Here is a 16,796-nt window from a genome sequence, read left to right as displayed (position 1 = left end):
ATAACAATATATTTTTGAACAACTATAGGGTTGTTAAAGAAATTGTAGCAAATTTAAAAAAGTCTAAGATCAAATGAAACAGAAACATAGCATACAAGAACCTGTGCTATATAGTGAGAGCATTGCTAAGCAGAAGTTTTACAGTTATGAATTCTTGCATTAAAAAATTGGAGAGATCACAAATAAATAACCTAATAAAGCATCTTATGGACTTAGAAAAGCAACAAGAAGCCAAATCCAAACCAGCAGGAGGAAACAAGTAATAAAGATCAGAGTCAAAATAAATAAGATAAAGATGAAAAGAATAACACAAAGCACCATGAAAGAGTAAACAAGAGTAATAAACCCTTAGCCTACTAACTAAAAGAAAGAGAGAAGATCCAGATTAATGAAATCAGAAGTGAAACATGGATATTGTAACAGATAGCAATGAAATCAAGAAGACCAATTGGGAATAAAGTGAAAATTAATATTCCAAAGAATTGGAAAACCTAGAAAAAACTTTCAAATTTCTAGACATGCATAACCTACAGAATTTGAATCAATAAGATATAAAAACATGAATGAATCAATAAAAAGTGATGAGGTTGAAATAGTAACTGAAAGACTCCCAACAAAATACAGCCCATAGCAGAATGTATTCAATGCTGAATTTTACCAGGCTTAATACTCAACTATTTCACAAAGTATAAGGGAAACCTTTCCGAACACCAACCAAAATCTAATAGGACACAACAAAAATAAGATTGCAAAGTAATTTCCTTAATGAACATAGATACTAAGTTCATCAATAAAATACTTGCAAATGTAGCACAATAATATATTGCAAACATACACTGTGATCAAGTTGGGTTAAGTCTTGGAATGCAAGAATGATTCAATGCATGAAAATCAACAAATGAATAGAGCAGGTAAATAGAAACTAGAATAAAAAAAACATGGGATCATCTCAATAGATGCAAGCAAATCCATTGATGAATTTAACATACCTTAATGGTTAAACTTCTGAAAAAATTTGGGACATAATGATGATTACCCAATAGAATTAAGGAAATGCTCAACAAACCCAAAGCCAACATTGCAATGAATGAAGAAAAAAACCCCAAATCAATAATTTTAACATCAAGAATAAAGCATGAGTGTCCACTATCTCCATTTTAATACAGCATAGTATTACAATTTTAGCAATAGCAATAAAGCAAGAGAAAAATAAAAGCACTACAAAGAGTAGGGAAGTCATAATATACCTATTTGCAGATGATTTGAGCCTATAATAGAAATTCAAAAATCCTCCACAGGAAATATCACATATCTGAGTAAAAAGAAGTTTTAGCAAAGTATCAACATAAAAAAATACAAAAAACAGTTCATTTCTTGACATAAATTACAAACTCTTGATAAATATTCCATTCAAAAAAGCCTAAGAAATAAAACAACTATCTAAGAATAAAAATAAACAAGGAGGCAAAAGCCTGTGTAATAAAATTTGAATATGGAAGAAAATAATATATAAGAAGACATTAGAAAATGAAAAAATCTCCCTTGCTCATTAATCAGGAGTATCAATATTGTTAAAATTGCCATAACCAAAAGCAAACTACATAGTCAATGCAGCAATCTGGTTGGGCTGGTATCACATGACAAGGGGAGAGCACATATAGGTAATATAGAAATAGGTAGAAAACCCAAAATATGAAAGCATTTGATGTCCCCACACCAGAGGAGCTAATACAGAAACCTTAAAGTGACAGAGGCTATCATGAGAAGAGGATCAGTAACCAGTGTAAAGATCAGTTAGAGTTGAATCAACATGGGTCATAACACATGTACACAAAAGCAATGCTAGGAATATTTCTGTACAGCTATTCTAAACTCAACTAGCAAAAACACTTTGTCTTCCTTATTAGGCTTGTGTCTTTTCTTCAACAAAATTAGTGATAAAAGCAGAACTGGACCTGCTGGAACTGAGAGGGGAAGAAGGAAGAGGGTGGAAGAGGGGGGCAGGGTAGAGAAATGACCCAAACAATGTATGCACCTGTGAATAAATGAATAATAAAAAAAGAAAAAAAAAACCATAATGACATTCTTCATAGAATTAGAAAAAAACAATCCCAAAATTCATATGGTAATACATAATACCTCATACAGTCAAAACATTCTTGAGCAAAATATCAATGCTGGAATTGTACTTGATTTCAAAATATACTGCACAAACATTATAACAAAAACAATGTAATATTCATATCAAAACAGAAACATTGACCAATAGAATATGAGAGAGACCCCAGAAATACACTCACATAGCTATAGCATCAGATATCCCAAAAATATATTTTGTAGAAATTATAAGACTCTTCACCTAATGCTGAATTCACATTTAGAAGTCTGAAACAAGGTCACCCTCTCTCTCTCTGGACAAAGAATAAAAGCAAGATGGATCATCAACCTTAATTTAGACCATAAAATTTAAACTAGTTCAGGGAAACATACGGAAAACATTTCAAGATATAGGCAAAAGCCATGGTTTTCTGAAAAGGACTCAATATATCAGAAAATAAAAGCAAGAACTGACAAATAGGATTATTTTCACTTGAAAAGGAAAGAGATTCCAAGATGGTGGCTAGAGGGAGGAAGCAGAAAGCAAGCCTCCTATAGTGAAATCTTGAAGAGACGCTGGAGACACACTTTGCAGGCATTATCACTGAGAAGAGGCATAACTTTGACCCCTCCACACCTCCAGCCAGTGCAGAGAATCTCCACTTCATGTTAAACGGAGACCAGGAGGGCCCCCAGGCCGCCAGTCACCCGTGCCAAGAAGGCTTGGGAAGACGCAGACCAGGTGAGCTTCGCAGTATGCGGTACTCCCACAGACAGCCTGGGCCAGATCAGCATAGCCCCCTGGACAGACTGACCTCCACTTGGGGAAAAAAGAAACTGACTAATAAGCAATAAGAACAATAAAGACACATGGGAAAGAGGGTGGGGCGCACTGAGTGCCAAAGTTTGGGTGAAGGGAATCCATCCCAGGACTGTAAATAAAGAAGCCGGGCAAGCCGGAGAGGCTCTGGTGGGAGTGGGGATGCACACCCAGCAACCAGGAGCGGGAAAGCTTGTGAGAGTGGCAGAGGGAGTAAAACTCCACAGGAGAGGAGGGAAGACCCACTTCCCACGTGAACTGTAAACAAACATGGCGGCTGGCAAGAGCAGCAGCACCACTCAATAATCAGGAGCAGGAAAGCTTGTGAAAGTGGCAGTGGGAGGAAAACTCCACAGGAGAGGGGCGATGACCCACCTCCCACATGAACTGTAAATAAACACACAGGCCTGAGAACATGGGTGCAGTGTCACATTTCCCGGTGTGCTTGGAAAGTGGAAAGCTTGTAGCAGAGGCTCCCGCACAGGAGAACTCTGAGTAAACAAAGCCTGCAGGGCCAGGTGAGTACTAAGCTCACCCCAGAGATCTGCATAAATAACACCAACAGCAACAGCAGGCTGACAGCATTGGGCAGGCAAGCCACAGCTGCAGATACCATTCTCAGAACTGTCTCCAGACTCATTTTTTTTCTTTTTCTCCCTACATTTGATAAGAGAACAACGGAATTACACCTGCATGGTAAAAACTTACTGAAACTGTATTGCATTTGAACTTGGGATACTTGGTGGGGTTTGTGTGTGTGTGTGTGTGTGTGTGTGTGTGGTTTTGTTCTACTTTATGTGTCCCCTTTGATGAGACAATTACAGAACAACATCTGAGGCACCATCTCCAGGATTGGAGACTGAGATGGACACCCAAATTATTAAGACTGAAACTTCATTGCATTTGAACTTGGAGGTTTTTTGGGTTTTTTTTTTAATTTTCTATTTTTCATTTTATTTTAATTTATTTTTATATATAGATATTTCTTTCATTTACTTATTTTTAATTTTTCTTGTCTTTTTTTTATTTTTGATTTTCAATCCTCTCTCTGTCTCTCTGTCTGTTCAGCTTACTCTCAATCAGTACACTAACGCTCCCTGTTTATACCTTTGAAACATTCTTGTCTGATACCTTGTTCTGTTTTCTCCTTCTTGTCTGTGTATTTGTTTTTCCCTTTTCTTTAACTTCTTGCTTTCCATTTCAGCTCACCCTTCCATTCTAAATATTACCATTGTAATTATTACAAGCTAGAAAATACTTCATTGCACGCAGTACAGGGACAGTAATAACACCAAAGACAATGAAGGGAAGACAGAAAAAACAGGGAAAACAGTTTCCCCAAAGCAAAAAATTAGTACAGGAAACAGAGGGGAATGAAGAAAACAGGTACTCAGATCCAGACTCCAACAAAATGAAGATAAACTATGCCAAAGGACCCAATGAAGCCCACAAGAATAATTTAAAAGAAGACATACTACAGGTACTCAATGAGAATTTTATAGAGATGACACTGGATAGGGTCAACCAAAATGTACAGGAGACACTCAAGATATTCCAAGACAACAAAAATAAAGAATTTGAAAAAGCAAAATAAGAAATAAAGGAAACCATAGAAGCACTGTATAAACACCAAAGTGAAACAGAGAACATGATGAATGAATGGATAAATGAACTCAGGACAAAAATAGAGAACATTAAAGAGGAAACCACCCAGGATATGGAAAACCTCAGAAAAAAGAATGAAACAGAACTGCAAAACAAAATAGAAGGCCAATCCAGCAGAATAGAACAAACAGAAGACAGAATCTCAGAACTTGAAGATGAAATGAAAATTAAAGGAAAAACTGAAGAACTATTAATTAAACAACTCGAGACCTACGCAAAGAAAATGCAAGAACTCACCAACTCCATCAAAAGACCAAACTTCAGAATCATGGGCATCGAAGAAAGAGAAGAGGTGCAAGTGAAGGGAATGCGTAATATATTCAACAAAATAATAATGGAAAATTTCCCAACTCTAAAGAAGGATATTCACATACAGATGCCAGAGGCCTCCAAGACACCAAACAGACCAGATCAAAATAGAACTACCCCATGACATATCATCATTAAAACAACAAGTTCAGAAACTAAGGAAAGAATATTGAAGGCTGTCAAGAGACTAAAAACAAGTAACATACAAAGGTAAACCCATCAAAATCACAGCAGACTTTTCAATAGAAACATTAAAAGCAAGAAGATCGTGGGGTGAGATCTTCCGGGCACTGAATGAAAATAACTTCAACCCCAGGATACTCTACCCAGCAAAGCTATCATTCAAAATAGATGGAGCAAAAAAACTCTTCCATGATAAGCAGAAACTAAAACAATATGTGACCACAAAGCCACCACTACAAAAAATTCTGCAAGGGATTCTGCACACAGAAAGTGAAACCCAACTTAACCATGAAAAGACAGGCAACACCAAACCACAGGAAAAGAAAAAGCAAGACAGTAGAGAGTAACTTCAACTTAGGTACACACAATCAAACCTTCAAACAACTAAGACAACTAAATGACAGGAATCACCACATACCTATCAGTACTAATGCTTAATGTTAATGGACTTAATTCACCCATCAAAAGGCACCGCTTGATGAAATGGATTAAAAAGGAAGATCCAACAATTTGTTGCTTACAGGAGACCCAACTCACTGACAGAAATAAGCATAGGCTTAGGATGTCAGGCTGGAAGAAGATTTACCAAGCCAATGGCCCCCGAAAACAGGCAGTAGTAGCAATACTTACCTCTGACAAAGTAAACTTCAAACCTACATTTATCAAACGAGATAAAGAAGGACATTCCATACTAATAAAAGGGGAAATAGACCAAAAGGAAATAATAATCATCAACCTGTATGCACCCAATGTCAACTCACCCAATTTCATCAAACATACCAGGAAACCTAAAAGCATATATAAATGCCAACACAGTGTTTGTAGGAGACTTTAACACCCCATTATCATCAATAGATAGGTCATCAAAACAGAAAATCAGTAAAGAAATCCAAGATCTAAAACATAAAATAGATCAAATGGACCTAGTTGATGTCTACAGAACATTTCATCCAACTTCTACACAATATACATTCTTCTCAGCAGCCCATGGAACCTTCTCCAAAATAGATCATATCCTAGGGCACAAAGCAAGTCTCTGCAAATATAAGAAAATAGAATTTATACCATGCATACTATCTGATCACAATGCAGTAAAAGTAGAACTCAACAACAAAAAGAAAGACAAGAAACATGCAAACATCTGGAAGCTAAATAGCTCATTACTTAATGAAGAATGGATCCTCAATAAAATAAAAGAGGAAATTAAAAAGTTCCTGGAAGTCAATGAAAATGAAAACACAACCTACCGGAACCTATGGACACAGCAAAGGCCGTCCTGAGAAGAAAGTTTATAGCCATGAGTGCATATATTAAAAAGACTGAAAGATCCCAAATCAATGACCTAATGATACATCTCAAACTCCTAGAAAAACAAGAACAAGCAAATCCTAAAACAAATAGAGGAGAGAAATCATAAAAATAAGAGATGAAATCAATGAAATAGAAACCGAAAAAAACCATATAAAGAATTAATGAAACAAAAAGTTGTTTCTTTGAAAAAATAAACAAGATCGATAGACCCCTGGCAAATCTGACTAAAATGAGGAGAGAAAAAACTCAAATTAGTAGAATTAGGAATGCCAAAGGGGAGATAACAACAAACACCATGGAAGTCCAGGAAATAATCAGAGACTACTTTGAGAACCTATATTCAAATAAATTTGAAAATCTTAAAGAAATAGACAGATTTCTAGATACATACGATCATCCAAAACTGAACCAAGAGGAAATTAATCACCTGAATAGATCTATACCACAAAATGAAATTGAAGCAGCAATCAAGAGTCTCCCCAAAAAGAAAAGTCCAGGACCTGATGGATTCTCTGCTGAATTCTATCAGACCTTTAAAAAAGAACTGATACCAAACTTCTTTAAACTGTTCCATGAAATAGAAAGGGAAGGAAAACTGACAAACACATTTTACGAAGCCATTATTACACTTATCCCAAAACCAGGCAAAGACACCTCCAAAAATGAGAACTATAGGCCAATCTCATTAATGAATATTGCCGCAAAAATCCTCAACAAAATAATGGCAAACCGAATTCAACAACACATCAAAAAGATTATTCACCACGACCAAGTAGGCTTCATCCCAGGGATGCAGGGGTGGTTCAACATATGAAAATCAATAAACATAATAAACCACATTAACAGAAGCAAAGACAAAAACCACTTGATCATCTCAATAGATGCAGAAAAAGCCTTTGATAAGATCCAACACCATTTCATGATAAAAGCTCTAAGAAAACTAGGAATAGAAGGAAAGTACCTCAACATTATAAGAGCTATATATGACAAACCTACAGCCAGCATTGTACTTAACAGAGAAAAACTGAAACCATTCCCTCTAAAATCAGGAACCAGAGAAGGATGCCCACTATCTCCACTCTTATTCAACATAGTACTGGAATTCTTAGTCAGAGCAATTAGGCAAGAAGAAGGAATAAAAGGTATACAAATAGGTAAAGAAACCGTCTAAATATCCCTGTTTGCAGATGACATGATCCTATACCTTAAAGATCCAAAAAACTCTACTCAGAAGCTTCTAGACATCATCAATAGCTATAGCAAGGTAGCAGGATATAAAATCAACATAGAAAAATCATTAGCATTTCTATACACTAACAATGAGCAAACTGAAAAAGAATGCATGAAAACAATTCCATTTACAATAGACTCAAAAAAAATCAAATACCTAGGTGTAAACCTAACAAAAGATTTGAAAGACCTCTACAAGGAAAACTATAAACTTCTGAAGAAAGAGATTGAGGAAGACTATAGAAAGTGGAGAGATCTCCCATGCTCATGGATTGGTAGAATCAACTTAGTAAAAATATGATACTCCCAAAAGTAATCTACATGTTTAATGGAATTCCCCTCAAGATTCCAATGACATTCATTAAAGAGATCAATAAATCTACCGTGAAATTTATATGGAAGCACAAGAGGCCATGAATAGCCAAGGCAATACTCAGTCAAAAGAACAATGCAGGAGGTATCACAATACCTGACTTCAAACTATATTACAAAGCAATAACAATAAAAACAGCATGGTACTGGCACAAAAACAGACATGAAGACCAGTGGAACAGAATAGAGCACCCAGATATGAAGTCAAACAACTATAACCAACTTGTCTTTGACAAAGGAACTAAAAATATACGATGGAGAAATAGCACCCTCTTCAACAATACCTGCTGGGAAAACTGGTTAGTAGTCTGCAAGAAACTGAAACTAGATCCATGTATATCACCCTATACCAAGATTATCTCAAAATGGATCAAGGATCTTAATTTCAGACCCCAAACTCTAAAGTTAATACAGGAAAGAGTAGGAAATACTCTGGAGTTAGTAGGTATAGGTAAGAACTTTCTCAATGAAACCCCAGCAGCACAGCAACTAAGAGATAGCATAGATAAATGGGACCTCATACATCTAAAAAGCTTCTGTTCATCAAAAGAAATGGTCTCTAAACTGAAAAGAACACCCACAGAGTGGGAGAAAATATTTGCCAGCTATACATCAGACAAAGCACTGATAACCAGAACATATAGGGAACGTAAAAAACTAAATTCTCCCAAAACTAATGAACCTATAAAGAAATGGGCAAGTGAACTAAACAGAACTTTCTCAAAAGAAGAAATTCAAATGGCCAAAAAACACATGAAAAAATGCTCACCATCTCTAGCAATAAAGGATATGCAAATTAAAACCACACTAAGATTCCACCTCACCCCTGTTAGAATAGCCGTCATTAGCAATACCACAAACAACAGGTGTTGGCGAGGATGAGGGGAAAAAGAAACCCTCTTACACTGTTGGTGGGAATGTAAACTAGTACAACCACTCTGGAAAAAAATTTGGAGGCTACTTCAAAAGCTAGACATTGATCTACCATTTGATCCAGCAATATCACTCTTGGGGATATACTCAAAAGACTGTGACACATGTTACTCCAGAGGCACCTGCACACCCATGTTTATTACAGCACTATTCACAATAGCCAAGTTATAGATACAGCCAAGATGCCCCACCACTGATGAATGGATTAAGAAAATGTGGTATCTATACACAATGGCATTTTATGCAGCCATGAAGAAGAACGAAAAGTTATCATTCACTGGTAAATGGATGGAATTGGAGAACATCATTCTGAGTGAGGTTAGCCTGGCCCAAAAGACCAAAAATCGTATGTTCTCCTTCATATGTGGACATTAGATCAAGGGCAAACACAACAAGGGAATTGGACTTTGAGCACATGATAAAAGCGAGAGCACACAAGGGAGGGGTGAGGATAGGTAAGACACCTAAAAAATTAGCTAGCATTTGTTGCCCTTAATGCAGAGAAACTAAAGCAGATACCTTAAAAGCAACTGAGGCCAATAGGAAAATGGGACCAGGAACTAGAGAAAAGGTTAGATCAAAAAGAATTAACCTAGAAGGTAACACACACGCACAGGAAATTAATGTGAGTCAACTCCCTGTATAGCTATCCTTATCTCAACCAGCAAAAATCCTTGTTCCTTCCTATTATGGCTTATACTCTCTCTACAACAAAATTAGAAATAAGGGCAAAATAGTTTCTGCTGGGTATTGAGGGGGTAGGGGGGAGAGGGAGGGGGTTCATGGGTGGTAAGGGAGGGGGTGGGTGCAGGGGGGAGAAATGACCCAAGTCTTGTATGCACATATGAATAATAAAAGAAAAAAAAGAAAAGGAAGGAAAACAACAGAGTAAAGAGACAGCCCACAGGATGGGATAAAATTCATCTGATAGCTGGTGAGTACTCAGAATATGTTAGTTGCTCAAAAAAGTTGTTTACAAAAATCAAAAATCTAAGCAAACAATGGGCAAATTCTCTGAATTGCTCCTTCCCAAAGGAAGAAAGACAAATGGTTGATAAACACATGAAAAATGTTCAACATGATTAGTCATCATTACTCATTTAATGCAAATTAAATTTGCATTAAAATTCCACCCAACTCGTTGGAGAAGATTATTATTAAAAAAGAGGAATAAACAATAAGTGATATGAAGAAGTGGACAAAAACACTCAGACACTACTGATGAGAGTATAAACTACTATAGCCACTATGGAAAGTGTGCAAGAATCATAAAAGTCTAAATGTTTAACCACCATATCATACAGATATACTATACATGGATATATACCCAGAGGAAATGAAACCAGTAATATAAAGTTGATACTTGAATGATTATGTTTATTGTAGCACTATTTACAATAGCCAAGTTATGGAGCCAATCTAAGTGCCTATTAACAGGTGGATAGATAAATAAAATATGGTATATACACAATTGATTGGCTTTCTGAGGGTATATACATATATCACTGACTTAGTCCAAGATTGCAAGATTATGGCAAGCTTTTTCAGAAGTCTGTAGGTGTTCTACATTAACTTGCAATATATTATGCTGCTTCATCCATATTCAGGGTGTAGAATTTCAGGAATGAAGATAGGGAAAATGTATATGGGTCCCTAAATATTGTATAATACATTCTGAGAGATATCTTCTTATTCATATCCAATATGTTGGCCAGCATCTTTGATGTCACAGTAAAATGACTAAATTCCCAAGGAATAAGTCACAGGAATGAGAATGTGAGGGTCATTCTAGAAGAGAGCAATCATACAATGCTTCCCTACAATGAAGATGAGGAATACCTCCAATTACACTGAAGTGGTCAGATTTTCCACTATGGCTGATCTGTAAGTGCTATGTGTAAAAACTCTGTCAGCAATGCTGCAATTGTCTTTTTGATATCCTCACATAGTGTTCCATAAAATAAATAGCACTGAATTTAAAAAGAATGTTTTATTAAAGAATTATGAATTGAAACTGTGGGAAGTACACTGAAATAAAACTACTCTGACCGGATCCCTGACTTTTGATTGCTACAATAACAGATATGAACTCTTTTTGGAAAACTGAAGAAATTATTTCAATTGAATATTCTCATAATTTTAGAGAAAAAGGAAGCACTTTAAACATGTGCTAAATTTGTGGGGCTCTGTGGAGTATGAGAATGAAATTCCTGTTACTGTGACATGGATTTAGGATCAAAGGAAAAAATTCTTTAAAAAAGTTAGGATTTTAAAGTAAATTGAAAGCCATTTGAAGAATCTTGACATTGATTCACTTGAATTACACATGAACTGACAATTTTTATTTAGTTTTTAAATTAAATATTTACAATTGCTGGAAATAGGAAGAAAACCTGGAAGACAAGAGGATCCAGTTTGTATCTGATAAGATCATAATCAAAAATTGAGACTGAGAACTTAAATACAGTGGCAAAATCTTGAATTCCCATTCTCTGAATATCTTGATGCCATAATGTAATAGTTTAATAAACTCCTACCTGAACGTTAGTAAAAATAATCATTTTTGGGTTGTGGGCATAATGGAACACTTAGGAATGAAGAACCTATACACTAGTCAGATGACAAAGAAGTGACAAGAAGAGCAAGTAAAGGCACTTGAAGAAATTATATTTTAAGGTGAAAAGTAGATATATGTCATTTATTAGATAATTAACACATGATCCTCATTTTGGCACAGGAGTCTTTGTGGTAGACAGAGACTACCATACATCCTAAAAGCTAAAAGAACTAATAAGTTACCTTGTCATCTCATTTGCACCATAGTGTGATGAGAGCTTATCTAGTTCTGTCCAGTCACACTCAACCTCAGCAGATTTGAAAAATGGAGAGAGGGAGATAAAGAAACATGAACAACAATGGATTTTGTTGGCAAGACTGCCTATCTCAAAATTAAGATATTATGAAAATAGTACACTACTGAAAGCAGTCGTCAGATTCCATGTAATCACACTAAAACCAATGATATTTTTCACAGAAATAGAAAAAAACATCCTAAAATTCAAATGGGCTGTAAAATATCCCAAATAGCCATAGCAATCGTGAACAAAAATATCAATGCTAGAGGAGACACATTACTTTACTTAAGATTATGCTACAGAGCAATAATAAAAAAACAGCATATAATGGTACAAAAACAGGCAATAGATCAAGGGAGGACCCAGAAATAAGCCCACACTACTATAGCACATGACTCTCCATAAAGGTGTTAAAAACTTATGTCGGAGGAATAATAGGGTGTGAGGGACCATTGGATGGAGGGATGGGGTCCATGTCTGTTAAGATGACGCTAGAATAAGGGAGGTATATAGTGTGCAATTATAAAAATGTCATAATTGAACCCAATGTTTGTATAATTAATAAAAATTAAAAGTAAATAAATAAGTAACTAGAAGGAAATCTGTGCATTTCAAAAAATGTAGTACTTAAAGTGATCACAATGTGCACCAGCCTTTTCACAATAATTTCTTGCACAAGATATTCCAAATGACATAAAATTTCAATGTCTACAACTCCTAAAAGTAACATGCAAACTGAGATTTATTTGAGAATAGGAATGGGAAATATTATTATGAAATTTCAATATAATTTTTTAAAACAATAAAATAAAATATTTCATGTTGTTTATTGACTGTTTAAAAACTAGGGCTCTTCATAAAAACATAACCAAATAAGCAATAGTACACACACATTTGTATGTAAATATCACTGTCATAGAAAAAGAGGAATAAAAAGTGAATGTGGAAGAACAACAGCAAGTGAGTGAGAAAGACAGAGACAGAGACAGACACAGAAAGAGAGATAGATAATAGTCTGAGCATAGCAAATCTCTAATCTGCAGTCATACTGTAAACTCCGAAAGGAAAAAGCTTGATAGCTTAGGACGTTATTATATGGATTCAAGTTTGAATATAGATGCCTGGAAGAAAGAACATAGAGAACAGGTGAAGCAGCTATTTGAAACCTTTTAGTCATTTTTTTTCTAATTCAGAACTCAAAGCACTAGATGATACCTGTATTGCTAATGTATAGGCAATAAAAAATATAGAGAGAAACGATATTTCAGAAACATCCATAAAAATGCATCTGTAACAGAGGAGAAAATATTCATAACAATTACAGTCCTCTTTTCTAGACCTGGTCATGTCACATTTTTTCTTTACTCTCATATTTCACTTCCAGTTATGCTATCACTTTGCCTTTGAGAATACCTAATATAGTAAGAGTTTGTTTCTTTATATGAAACCCAAACTTTCATCTTGATTGGTCTGAGCCATTAGTGGTCCTGCCTCAATCAGACTATTGAAAATTTCCATTGACTTCATTAAAAAGACTGGGAAAAATGAAGAGATAACATTAAATATTTGCCAATAATCCAGACCTATTCCTTTATTCATAAACTATAGAGCAGTACTTCTATTTTCCTTCATTATCAGGATCAGAAATTACCCATAAAGCACACTCAAACCTTTTTTTTTGTTTCTTGATTCAGAGAAATGAAAAGCAAGAAGTTAAGGAATTTTATGTTTCAGATAAGTATAACTTTTGTCTATTGTGGTACAAAAGCCTTCCTGTTTTTAGAACTAAGACACCTAAGAAAACAGAACAAAATGTCTTAAAGAGAGAAACAAAAATGTTGTTAATGGGTCACAAGTGGCAGTAACATCACTTCAAGTTCCAATTTTTATTTCTTTGACCCTTGAATCCTGGACAAGCGAAAAAACAACCTCATGTGGAATTCTGGCTCATAAGATATATGGCCTTTGGGGGAACCTGACACCGGGCCAGAACCCTTGCTTTTGCTGTATGTGTTTGTGATGCCTGCCACGATACTATTAAACTAACTTCTTCAGATCATAGAGAATATAATACCCCAGATGAATTGCTTGAGAATGAGCTCCATACTTATTTCTAGGGTGGTTTGAATTTTTGGAGAAGAACAATTAGGTTTGGAAAACCAAAATGGATTTGTTTTGGAAAAGGGATTCAATAATTCCAAGCTATTAACTGTATTATTTACTTCTTCTGTCCCTGTGACAAAATATAAAAATAACAGCCAACAGAGAGAAATTATTTTGGTTCATATTTTCACTGACTTCACTCCATTCTCTTTGATTCTGTTGATACTGGGTCTTGGATGAGGTAAAATATCATGGCAGTTAAGATAGTTAAAAAAAACTACTTGCACCATGGTGGAAAGGAATTAGAGAATACTATAAGGGGCATCTGCATGATTAAACACCAGAGATAGGCTGCCAGATAAGATACACCTCCTACTTTTCACCACCTTCTGATAAGGTCACCATAATATGAATCCATCAAGGGATTAAGCCATTGATTAGTTCAGCTTTAATCCAATTAAACACTTCTCAAATATCCCACTTTCTGGCATTGTTGCCTTGTGATTAAGTTCCAACAAAGACTTTTTGAAGACACATTCAGATCATAGCACACTGGTGATTCCAGAAAAATTTTCTAAAAAGACACCAATCATTTCATTATAAAAGCTAAAAAAATGTTATCAGTCTACCATCTGGAAGCTGGCTCATCCCCTTAGAGATTTGTGCCATATCCAGGACACAGTTTTGGCATCAGATGCTGACAGATAACACATACAGTCGTGGTCACAACAAGATTGGCTTTCATGAATGGAAATTCATGTTGCTGGGCTCATGCATAACCTTCATCGATACCACTGAGTTTCCTTTATCTTGATCTAATTTGACAATAATAGGGATTGGTGGACAAACAACCCCACTGTTGACCAAAATACAGATCATCCATCTTATCCATTCATATATATTCCTCCTACTATGCTTTTATATGGATTCAAATTTTTCACTATTGGGTTCATGTATTTGTAGGTTGGCCCATAGTTTGGTATTATTAAGGGATGATAACATCATTAAAAGGTCAGGCCAAGTGGTAAATATCGCTGGCCACTCCTTATCTCTGGCTTCCTATATGGTGTTATGATATCTCCCTCTCACATGTGCTTTCATCATTATGATTGAATCTGCTATGTGGTGATGCAGTGATGTGTGAAAGGGTAGTCAGATCCAACACCATACTTATTGGACTTAAAAGCTTCTAATGGTAACTTGTGTTCTATGTAAGTTCCCAGCAATGTATTTTGTTTTAGTAACAGAAAACGTACTAAAACGGAAAATTGGTACTGAGAAGTGGGGTGATTACTGTCATGGAAAAATGGAGATAAGCTTGGAACTGGATAAATGAGTTTGATAAGTTAAAGAGCAGGGCACTGGTCTTCATATCTGTTTTTGTACAAATACCATGCTGTTTTTATTGATATTGCTTTGTAATATAGTTTGAATTTAGGTATTGTGATTCCTCCAGCATTGTTCTTTTTGCTGAGTATTGCCTTGGCTATTTGCAGTCACTTGTGTTTCCAAATGAACTTTACAGTAGATTATTCAATCTCTGTGATGAAGTCATAGGAATTTTGATAGGAATTGCATTAAGCATGTAGATTGCTTTTGGTAGTATAGCCATTTTTACTATGTTCTACTAATCCATGAGCACTGGAGATCTTTCCATCTTCTGTAGTCTTCCTCGATCTCTTTCCTCAGGGGTTTGTAATTCTCCTTGTAGAGGTCATTCACATCCTTTTTTATGTTTACTCCTTGGTATTTGATTTTTTTTTTTGAGACTAATGTAAATGGAATTGTTTCCATATATTCCTTCTCAGTTTGTTAGTTGTTGGTGTATAGAAAAGCCAATGATTTTTATAAGTTGATCACACAACTATACCCACCTCATTTTTTGACAAAGTTGCCAAAAATATATGATGGAGAAAAGACAGCCACTTCAACAAATGTTGCTGGGAAAAGTGGTTATCCATCTGCAGGAAACTGAAACTAGATCCATGTTTATCACCCTGTACTAGTATCAACTCAAAATGGATCAAGAACCTTAATATAAGACCCTAAACTCTGAAGTTAATACAGGAAGGAGCAGCAAACACTCTGGAACTAATAGGTATAGGCAAGGACTTCCTCAATAGAACCCCAGCAGCTCAGCAACTAAGACAAAGGATGGACAAATGGGACTACATAAAATTAAAAATCTTCTGCACAACAAAAAAAGTGGTCTCTAAACTGAAGAGACCACCCACAGAGTAGGAGAAATTATTTGCCAGCTATACATCGGACAAAGGACTGATAACCAGAATATACAGGGAATTTATGAAACTAAACTCTCCTAAAATCAATGAACCAATTAAGAAATGGACAACCGAGATAAACAGAACTTTCTCAAAAGAAGAAATTCAAATGGTCAAAAAACACATGAAAGAATGCTCACCATCTCTAGCCATAAAGGAAATGCAAATCAAAACCACACTAAGATTCCACCTCAACCGTGTTAGAATAGCCATCATCAAAAACATCACTACCAACAGTTGTTGGCAAGGATGTGGAGAAAAAGGAACCCTCATTCACTGTTGGTGGGAATGCAAGCTGGTGCAACCACTCTGGAAAAAAGTTTGGAAACTTCTTAAAAATCTAAACATAGATCTGGCATATGATCCAGCAATCCCACTCTTGGGGATATATTCAAAGGAATATGACACAGTTTATTCCAGAGGCACCTGCACACCCATGTTTACTGCAGCACTACTCACAATAGCCAAGTTATGGAAACAGCCAAGATGTCCCACTACTGATGAATGGATCAAGAAAATGTGGTACCTTGTACACGACGGAATTTTACTCAGCCATGAAGAAAAATGAAATCTTATCATTTGCAGGTAAATGGTTGGAACTGGAGAACATCATTCTGAGTGAGATCGGCCAGGCTC

The sequence above is a fragment of the Castor canadensis genome, chromosome 5 (assembly GCF_047511655.1).
Source record: "Castor canadensis chromosome 5, mCasCan1.hap1v2, whole genome shotgun sequence".
In the NCBI taxonomy this organism is placed as follows: domain Eukaryota; kingdom Metazoa; phylum Chordata; class Mammalia; order Rodentia; family Castoridae; genus Castor; species Castor canadensis.
Note: the sequence above shows the minus strand (reverse complement) of the source record.